Genomic DNA, 7845 nt, shown 5'->3' with positions numbered 1-7845 from the left:
TAATTTAAAATTGGGGCGAGCACAGGGAAAGGGCTACAGTTGTGACTGGATACCTGTTAGGGAATTTTAAAATGGCTACATTCTGAGCTCCTGGTTTCCTAACTTAAAGTGGTTGGTTCCATTATACATTGTGAAATATAAGTTATAGTAAACACACTTGTGTGTTACATTCCAGCTTTAACTTGGATTAAAGTTAAAGAAAGCATTAACCTTGCACTTTCCTGACCCCCCACAGCACCTCCTAGCCCCTCTCTCACCCTTCTCACCATCCAGCTCCTCATATCTTGCTTCTGGATTCTTTTGTCTCTTCGCCTCCACTGAAGTGCAAGCTTCTACAAACCAGGAAGTCTGGTCTGCTTTGTTTTTTGCTGCATTGTAAATAACAGTGTGTGGCACCTAGCAAGTGCTCAAGAAATATCTGCAGACTAAACTGCCTGAGCAAGAGTCTATGTGGAAGGCAAGCCCAGGCTACTCTGCACAGGTGGACCACGGGAGCTCTGCACTCACAGCCAGCCACGTACTAAGGAACACACTGTTCCTTCCTCCATTCATACAGCAAGTAGCTCAGAGCTCCAGGTGAAGATGGAATGATCCCTGGCCTCTTGGAATTTATAGACTAAGACAACCCAGACAACCAACAAGGTATAACTAAGCTGGGAGAAGCATTTCAGGTGACGATAAGGATTATGAAGGAGATAAGGCAATAGAGTAGAGAGGATCTATGGTGGGAGGGCTACTTTGGGTAAAGTTGTCCAAACTGCATTAATAACTGCCTAAGGAGCTGCGGCTCAGAGAGGTTAAGTTACTAACTCACACAACACAACTAGAAAGTAGAGACAGAGCTTGAAGGGAATTCTGGCTCCAAAACCTGGTATTATGCACTCTAGACTCTTAATCCACTTCCTTCTCCTCAAAAGACTGTTTCCATTCACATGGTGGATCCTGGATTTGAGTTCCTGCCACCAAAGGATGTTTTGCTATTCAGAAATGTTCAGCAGGACAGGTTGAGAAGGAAAACCCTCTGGGCCATCAGAAGGGGGCCAGATTTGCTTGATACAGGCCTTACAAAAGATGCCAAGTGCCTATCACCTGAAGAGTGTTTTCAACGGCAACACTAGATCCAGATTAACAACTGGGATGACTTACGCATCTTGTGGCCCAGGGTGAGCTTGCAGCCAAGTGGAGAAATAAAAGAAGGTCACAGCTGTGGCCCCCAGCCCCTCTGCTACCCTCGTTTCCCTCCCTCTCCCACCCTCAGATCCCAAGAGCCTCTCCCCTTCACCCACAAGCGCCATCTTCCCAAGGCTATTTTACACTCTTTCCCATTGGCCACGCCAGTGAGCCACCTTCGGAGGGGTGGTTGGGACTGGGCAGGCCAGCCTGAGGGAGAAGGTGGAGGCCAGGGACACTGGGGCAGCTCCTCAGGCCAAGCATCTGTCTTCAGATTCAAGTCACCCGGGCGATCAGATTCTAGGAAACCCAGTCACGTTGTTACAGACACCAGGGAGTAATGGTGAACCAGGAAGCCAAGCCACTCACTCACAATAGGAGTATACTTTGGCTCCACAACTAGTCGGCTTAAGACACCGAATCATATACCAATAGTTTTCTTGGGAGCAAAGAATGAGAACAAGGAAACTGAATGGAATCCAAAAGAAACTCAATTTATTGAGTTAAAGGAGCCTGTCATGGTTCTTCCTCAGGGAGTTTCTGCATAAGGAACGATTCTGGGCACCTCCAGTTGCTACAACTGACCCCCTAAATCTCAGACATGTGATCCCTGGTTTGTAAGAGACACAGGACACCCACTTAAGCCACTTCCCAACCAGAGCACCCAGGGGCCTGAGTGCAGCTGATTCAGTTCATTCAGTGTCTGTGTCCAGTTCGAGCTGGTCAGAATGGTGGCATTTGTTTCTCTTTCTGCTAAATTAAGAGATGGGCTCAGTTTCTGCCATTGAAGTCTTAATGTTCCAGAGGGGGCTGGCGATGTCTCAGTGTCCTCCCCGTGGGTGCACACAGCTGCAGGGCTTCCTCATCCCCTCAACACCTTCACCCCTGACTGGGAAAGGACTTTGAGAAAGGGATGAACAGGAAGCCAAAAATGCCCCACTATGCATAACCATCTGGAAAGACAGAAACAACAAGCCAACTCAGAATGTAACCAAGCACACCCAGGTCGACTCAGTCCTCCTGTCTAAAATGTGGCGGCACAGCCAGGCATCGGGGCACAGGCCTGTAATTCTGGCTGCTTGGGAAGCTGAAGTGGAAAGATTACAAGTTCAAAGCCAATCTGGGAAATTTAGTGAGACCCTGCCTCAAAATTTAAAACAACTTTTAAAGGGTTGGGGTTTAACTCAACGGTAGAGTGCTTCCCTGCCGTGCGCAAGGCCCTGCATTCAATCCCGAGAACCACACATACACATGTACACACACACACACGCCACATAATTCTCTGGTAGTAGGGGTGGTGGAGTGTGGTTCATGGAGACACGTTAAGAACCACTGCAGGGTTAGAACTGACTGAATTGAGCAGAAGGCCAGTGGAATAGACAGATATTAGGGTGCCCTAACTGCCGCAGGGGTCCCTGTATGAGGGATCTAGATTAATACAACTGGAATGGATCAGACCATGCCTCCAGTATCAGCATCCATTCATTCCATGCACTAAAGCCCTGGTTCCAAAGTGTGGGCCGTGGACCACCAGCATCACCTGAGAACTGTTAGAACTGCAAACCCTGAGGTTGAGAAGTGGGACCTGGCAACCCGCGTACCAGCAAGCCTCCTGCAGGCTCAGTGTGGAGAGCATCTCTGGAAGCAAACTTGCAAAGAACCTTTCTATGTGCCAGCTTGCCCTGCATCTGAGGGCACACAGGCGAATGTGCTTGGCCCCTGCACCCCAGGAACAAAGCAGAGCTAGAGGCCCAGGGAAAGGAGGGGATGGCAAAGATGGCAGAAATGGTCATCAGAAACATAAGCCAGTGGCCATGTGGCTGTCAGGAGGACAAAGGAGCCATGAATGGCCCCAGGTCTGGACTCAGTCATTGCCATCTCTGAGGTTGCCACATGTGATGAGGAACCCAGGAGGAAGGTGGGCACTGGGGACAGCAAGTGTCTTCCCAGCTCTGTCCCATCCCTCTCCTCCTCCACCTGGACTCGATCTACTCCCACAGCTTCAGCAATATCTGACACACTGCGGACCCCAAATCTCTCTCCTTCTTTTTACGGTCTGCCAGCCGTCTCCACCCCAAAACCCTCAACCTGCACATTCAGGGAATTTAGCCTCGGAGGAGAAGGACAGGGCCCTGACCAAAGGTTCACTGAAGCACTGACAAGTAGCAGGGTGACAGCTGGGACTGAGCCATAGATTAGAGGGGCCATGCCCCTTGATGGTGGTGTCTCCTGCAGCCAGGCTCGGGCACCCAGGATGAGGGTGGAGAAGGCAGAGCCAAGTGGCTCTGGGGCTGTGGGCCTGGGAGGAGGAAACCCAAGGTCAGGGTGTAGCAGAGACAGCACTGAGGCTCTCTCCTGTGGCTGGTGGACAAGGAGGGAAATGAAGTGAGGAGAGTCCCTCACCAGCCATGCGGTGGGATCAGAGCAGCAGAGGACAGAGGGCTTGGCTCCAGATGGCCCTGGCACAGCAGGCCATGGGCCTGGAAGTCACTGGGGCTGGGGCATAGTGGGGGGCCGAGGAGCCAGAGCATTCAAAGGGGAAGGACACTGGGCACAGGAGTTTGGAGGACCTGAGAGGCTCACCAGAGCTCCCTGCTTTGGTCACGAGGTGGATTTGCTGTTTCCAAACTAGAGTCCACGAACCTGAAAAACCCAAATAAATTTCATTTTGGAGACCAGCATAGGCTGCCTTTTTGTTTCTTTTCCAAATGAAGAGCTGTTTAAAGCCCATTTCATCACCACCATTTTACAAACTGGAAGACATCTAAACAAAAAGGCGCAGTTTGGGCAGAAGCTCAGAGTCAAGAACAGGCCTTATGGAGAAGGGCCTCGCTTTCCGGCTTTGCCACAGACCGGCACCTCTTTGCCCTGGCGGTGCCCGTGAACGTGCTGGGGGTGAGTGACAGAGACTTTGGGAGCATTCCCAGCTCCGAGGGGCCAGGGGGTGGCCAGCAAGGGCTATGTTGCTCTTCAGCCCAGCCCGGGGACAGCCTCCCCTGTGCAGGCCACCCAACGTGCCTGTGTGAAGACTGAGCTCTGCCACACGGCCTCCAGCCAGAGGCCACTCATCCAGGTGTCCCCAGTAGTCGGGGTTCCTGCCTCTCATCCCAGGTCGTGATTGCCAGAGCCTCTCCCCTCACACAGGTGAAAGGCAGGGACATTCGCACCCTCTGCAAGGCCACCCTGAGCACGTCTGGCCCTGCTCGCTGTCCTCCGGCCCTGGCTGCCAGCTGGGCTGGCCTTCTCTTGGGGTCTGAATGTTGGGAAGCGCTGCCCCCCTCCTCTCTTCACCTTCAAGAGGAACGTGTGCCTTTCAAGCCCGGGGAGCCACTTGGCAGAGTGAGAACAGCTGGAGGGGCACGGGGGTCATGGGTGCTGCAGCCACCCCCACTTCACAGTGCCCCAGGGTTGGCGGGAAGACATGAAGGAGCCCAGTCCTGAGCAGGACCCAGCAGGTCGCAGGCAAGGCATCTGCCCAGATGACGCGCTCTCCAGCCCTGGAGACACCATCCTGCTGGCCTTCCATTCCGACTCGGAGGATGGAGGCTACTCTGGGCTGCAGGCACAGTGGGCCGTGTGGAGGGGTCTTAAGAACCCCAGAATCCAAAGGGAACGCCTTTTAAAAAGAGGGGGGCAATGAGCTGTTGCCCGTGTTGTGGCCCAAAGGGAAGCCAGGCAGGTGTGGCCTCGGGGACCCAGAAGCCGCCCCAGCCTCCCTGCTCCAGAGTCCTGGTTCACAGGGAGCTCAAGGCCCAGACCCGCTGCCTTGCCCATCAACAAATGAGCAGTTGAGGGGAGGCCTGTCGCGGCTTGGCAGGCAGAGTCGAAAACCACACAAATACTGTCCCTCCAAGGAAGCTGGGACAAAGGAGGAGTTTTAAATGGGTACAGGGCAATGACAAGAGCACATACTGGGCCAAACCAAAGAAAACAAGTGTCACTAAGTGTCACCAAGATAAAGCAGCTCGGTCATAATGGGGCTCTTATGCGTGGCCAGTGAAGGGGTAAACAGGAGGCTGGCTTTCTTGTGGGCCCATACTCGGGCGCCCCCCTGAGTGGGAACCACAGCTCACCTGTATTTCCTTCTTCCCGTTGGAGCACAGCCTGCAGAGCCAGGGGCTGTCTCTGAAGGTGTGGGTGCGCGGCCTGTGTGCGTGTGGGTGCTACACGCCCAGGTGCAAGCACGTGTGTCCAGGGGCACATGTGTGCTCAGGCGTAGGTATCCATGGGAACATGTGGTAGAGGTGTGCACATGTGGGGCACGTGTGTGTGTGTGTGTGCGCACTCACATTTATTCCCCTGTGATGTGCACACCAGGCAGTGACCCACAAGGCACATAAACAGATAAACAATTTCGGTGGTGCCACCAGATACCAGGGGCTTTCCCACTGCCTTGAAGGCCATTTTGTCGTGGTTTTGAAGGGTCTGAGTTGGTGCCAGGGGGTCCAGGAGAGTGGGCAGCTGGCCCAGGCACAGCCAAGCCAGCCCTTTCCCATGGTTGAGCAGATGTGCCTTTCACCACCTCTGGGGTCACTCCAAGACATGGGCAGCCTGGACTGGACTGAGACACACCCCAACATCCTGCCTGTCCTTGTACTGTCAGTGCCAGGGCTTTGAGAGGCCTCTAGCCATTTCTTGTCCAACTGGATGGACCCATTCCAAGTCCTCTCCCCTCTCATGGTGGCCCCACTGTGCTCAGAAAGCAACCTCCTCCTCTTACCTCCCTCCAGGAGGTCTTTCCTGTCCAGCGTAGGCAGCACATGCACCTGCCCCCCTCGTCCCCACATTTCCTCAGCTCACAGCCCCCTAAGCACTCGCACACCCATCCAGGTCCTCTGTGGGGCGCCAGCACTGTGCACCACCCAGCACCTGAGGAGGTGCTGCAGATACCGCCACCTCCCAGCACCCTCACTTTACAGCTAGGCTCAGTGTGACCACTGCTATTGTCATTTTGCTGATGAAGACACTGAGGATCCCAGAGGGGAAGTGGAGTCCCAGATGGTGGTTAACAAGTGGGAACCTCGGAGGCTCAGAGGCAGGCCTGGCTGCCTGCTTCAGATCCGGTGCTGCCCCCAGGATGCTCGCTGCTCTCCCGGGCTGAGGTCCCCGGTGGAATGTGATCCTCGGCTCCTTGTTCGTGCCTTGCCTTGCTCCAAAAGCAATTTGAGGCCATTTTCAAAAATACACGCAAAACAGCAGCAAAGAAATGGTTAGGAAGATCCCGTGACTAGGAAAATGGTGGCCGACTGGGCAGGTGAAGCCAGGGCCAAATCAAAACATAGAAAAGAAGAATATTGTAAGGGCCTCGCTAAAGTGCGTCACCAAGGAGAAAACTTCCCAACCACGTTTTGCCTCTAAGGATAAGCAGGAGGCCCTGTTTCCATGATGTGCTTCCTTCAGTGCCTGCAAAAGGACTTTCCTGCAGCCTCTCGTGGGCAGAATGCCGGGCTCTGATGCCAGATGACCTCCTGGGCTGGCCATGGGGAGCGCCTCTGCTGTCCTTTGCAAATAGAGTACAAATGCTCAGCATGCAGGAGCAGATCACCCACCAAGCACAGACCTGGGAGCAGAGCAAAACATGTGTGTGCAGAAGCGGGGAGCCCTGCTCAGTCGCTGCCAGGACACCTGCGCCAGCCACCTGTCAGCCCTAGAGCTTTGCTCCCAGCTTCCTCCAGGAGCCAGTCTGGAGCCTTACTCACTTGCTGTCTCTTTTGCCCTTAAGCATAAGATTCAGCCAAGCCTTCTGGAATCGCTTGCCTCCTCATGATTTCCATCTTGAATTGAGCAAAAGCACCCAAGGCTGGTGATGCTGAGGGCTGGACTGATTGGTAGCAGAGGGACTTAGCCATCAGAGATCAACTGGAATGTGGCCTTCAGCTGCCTAGCAGCCAAAGCCAGGAAAGAAACAAGATGTGTTCATAAGATTTAACCCAATCTTCTTCTCAGAGGTATCACCTCCTTGTTCTCAAGGCCTGAAAATGTCTCCACATGGTCTCAGAGAGGGCTCACCTGGGTGAAGGCAAACGACTGTCAGTGTTCCCACATTCCTTGGGCAACAAAGAGGAGGGTGCGACCTACGGCTGCAGCAGTTCAATTCACAGCCCTGGGTATTTTGGCTTTGGCTTTATTAAAATCTCTTCTGTCACATTTTCCAACATCCAAGACTCCCAGCAGCCTTGCCCTTTCATAAAAATGGGGTTCTCAATCACACTCAAGAAGCCTCAAGTCTAGGTCCTGAAGCAGACTGAACTTGCCCCCCTCCATCTGAAATTGGGAATGGCTTCCTCATGCTCAGAGTGGAGGCTGGGGCTGGGTTGCAACCCCTTACCCTGACAGCCCCGAAGAAGACGGAGCAGAGGTTGCCCACTCAGGCCTGTGTGACACAGGTCAACTGGATCTGCAGGTGTCCCTTCCCTGACATTTGCCTCCCCCGCACTCCCTGCCCTGTCTTCTCTCTGACCTCCTCTCCTTTAAAAGTTCTGCTCAACTTCAAGAATTTTGGAGACAGAACCTTCAAAATAATTGTTTCTTCTCTCTTCCTTCAAAACTGGCTGTGAATAAAACCTATTTTCCTACCAATTTTACTCCAAATCCTTCTGGAGCAGTGAGCAGGATGGTCCAGCCTCTTCCTCCCTGGTGGTATTAAAACTACCTGGGAACCATTTCTTCTTCTAT

At 53.4% G+C, this 7845-nt stretch overlaps 1 long non-coding RNA gene across 1 annotated transcript in view; it reads right to left on the bottom strand.

The window, feature by feature from the left end:
* Positions 1-1643: 1643 nt before the first annotated feature.
* The window catches only part of LOC107152838, a 14338-nt gene continuing 8136 nt past the window's right edge, over positions 1644-7845 (bottom strand). The window contains exon 2 of the long non-coding RNA XR_001504827.2: positions 1644-2123. This is a non-coding gene — a long non-coding RNA (uncharacterized LOC107152838). The remainder of the gene's footprint in view (positions 2124-7845) is intronic.

This window comes from Marmota marmota, unplaced genomic scaffold (assembly GCF_001458135.2).
Source record: "Marmota marmota marmota unplaced genomic scaffold, marMar, whole genome shotgun sequence".
NCBI classification, from domain to species: Eukaryota; Metazoa; Chordata; class Mammalia; order Rodentia; family Sciuridae; genus Marmota; species Marmota marmota.
The sequence above is the reverse complement of the archived record's forward strand: the minus strand, read 5'-3'. Positions and strand labels throughout refer to the sequence as shown.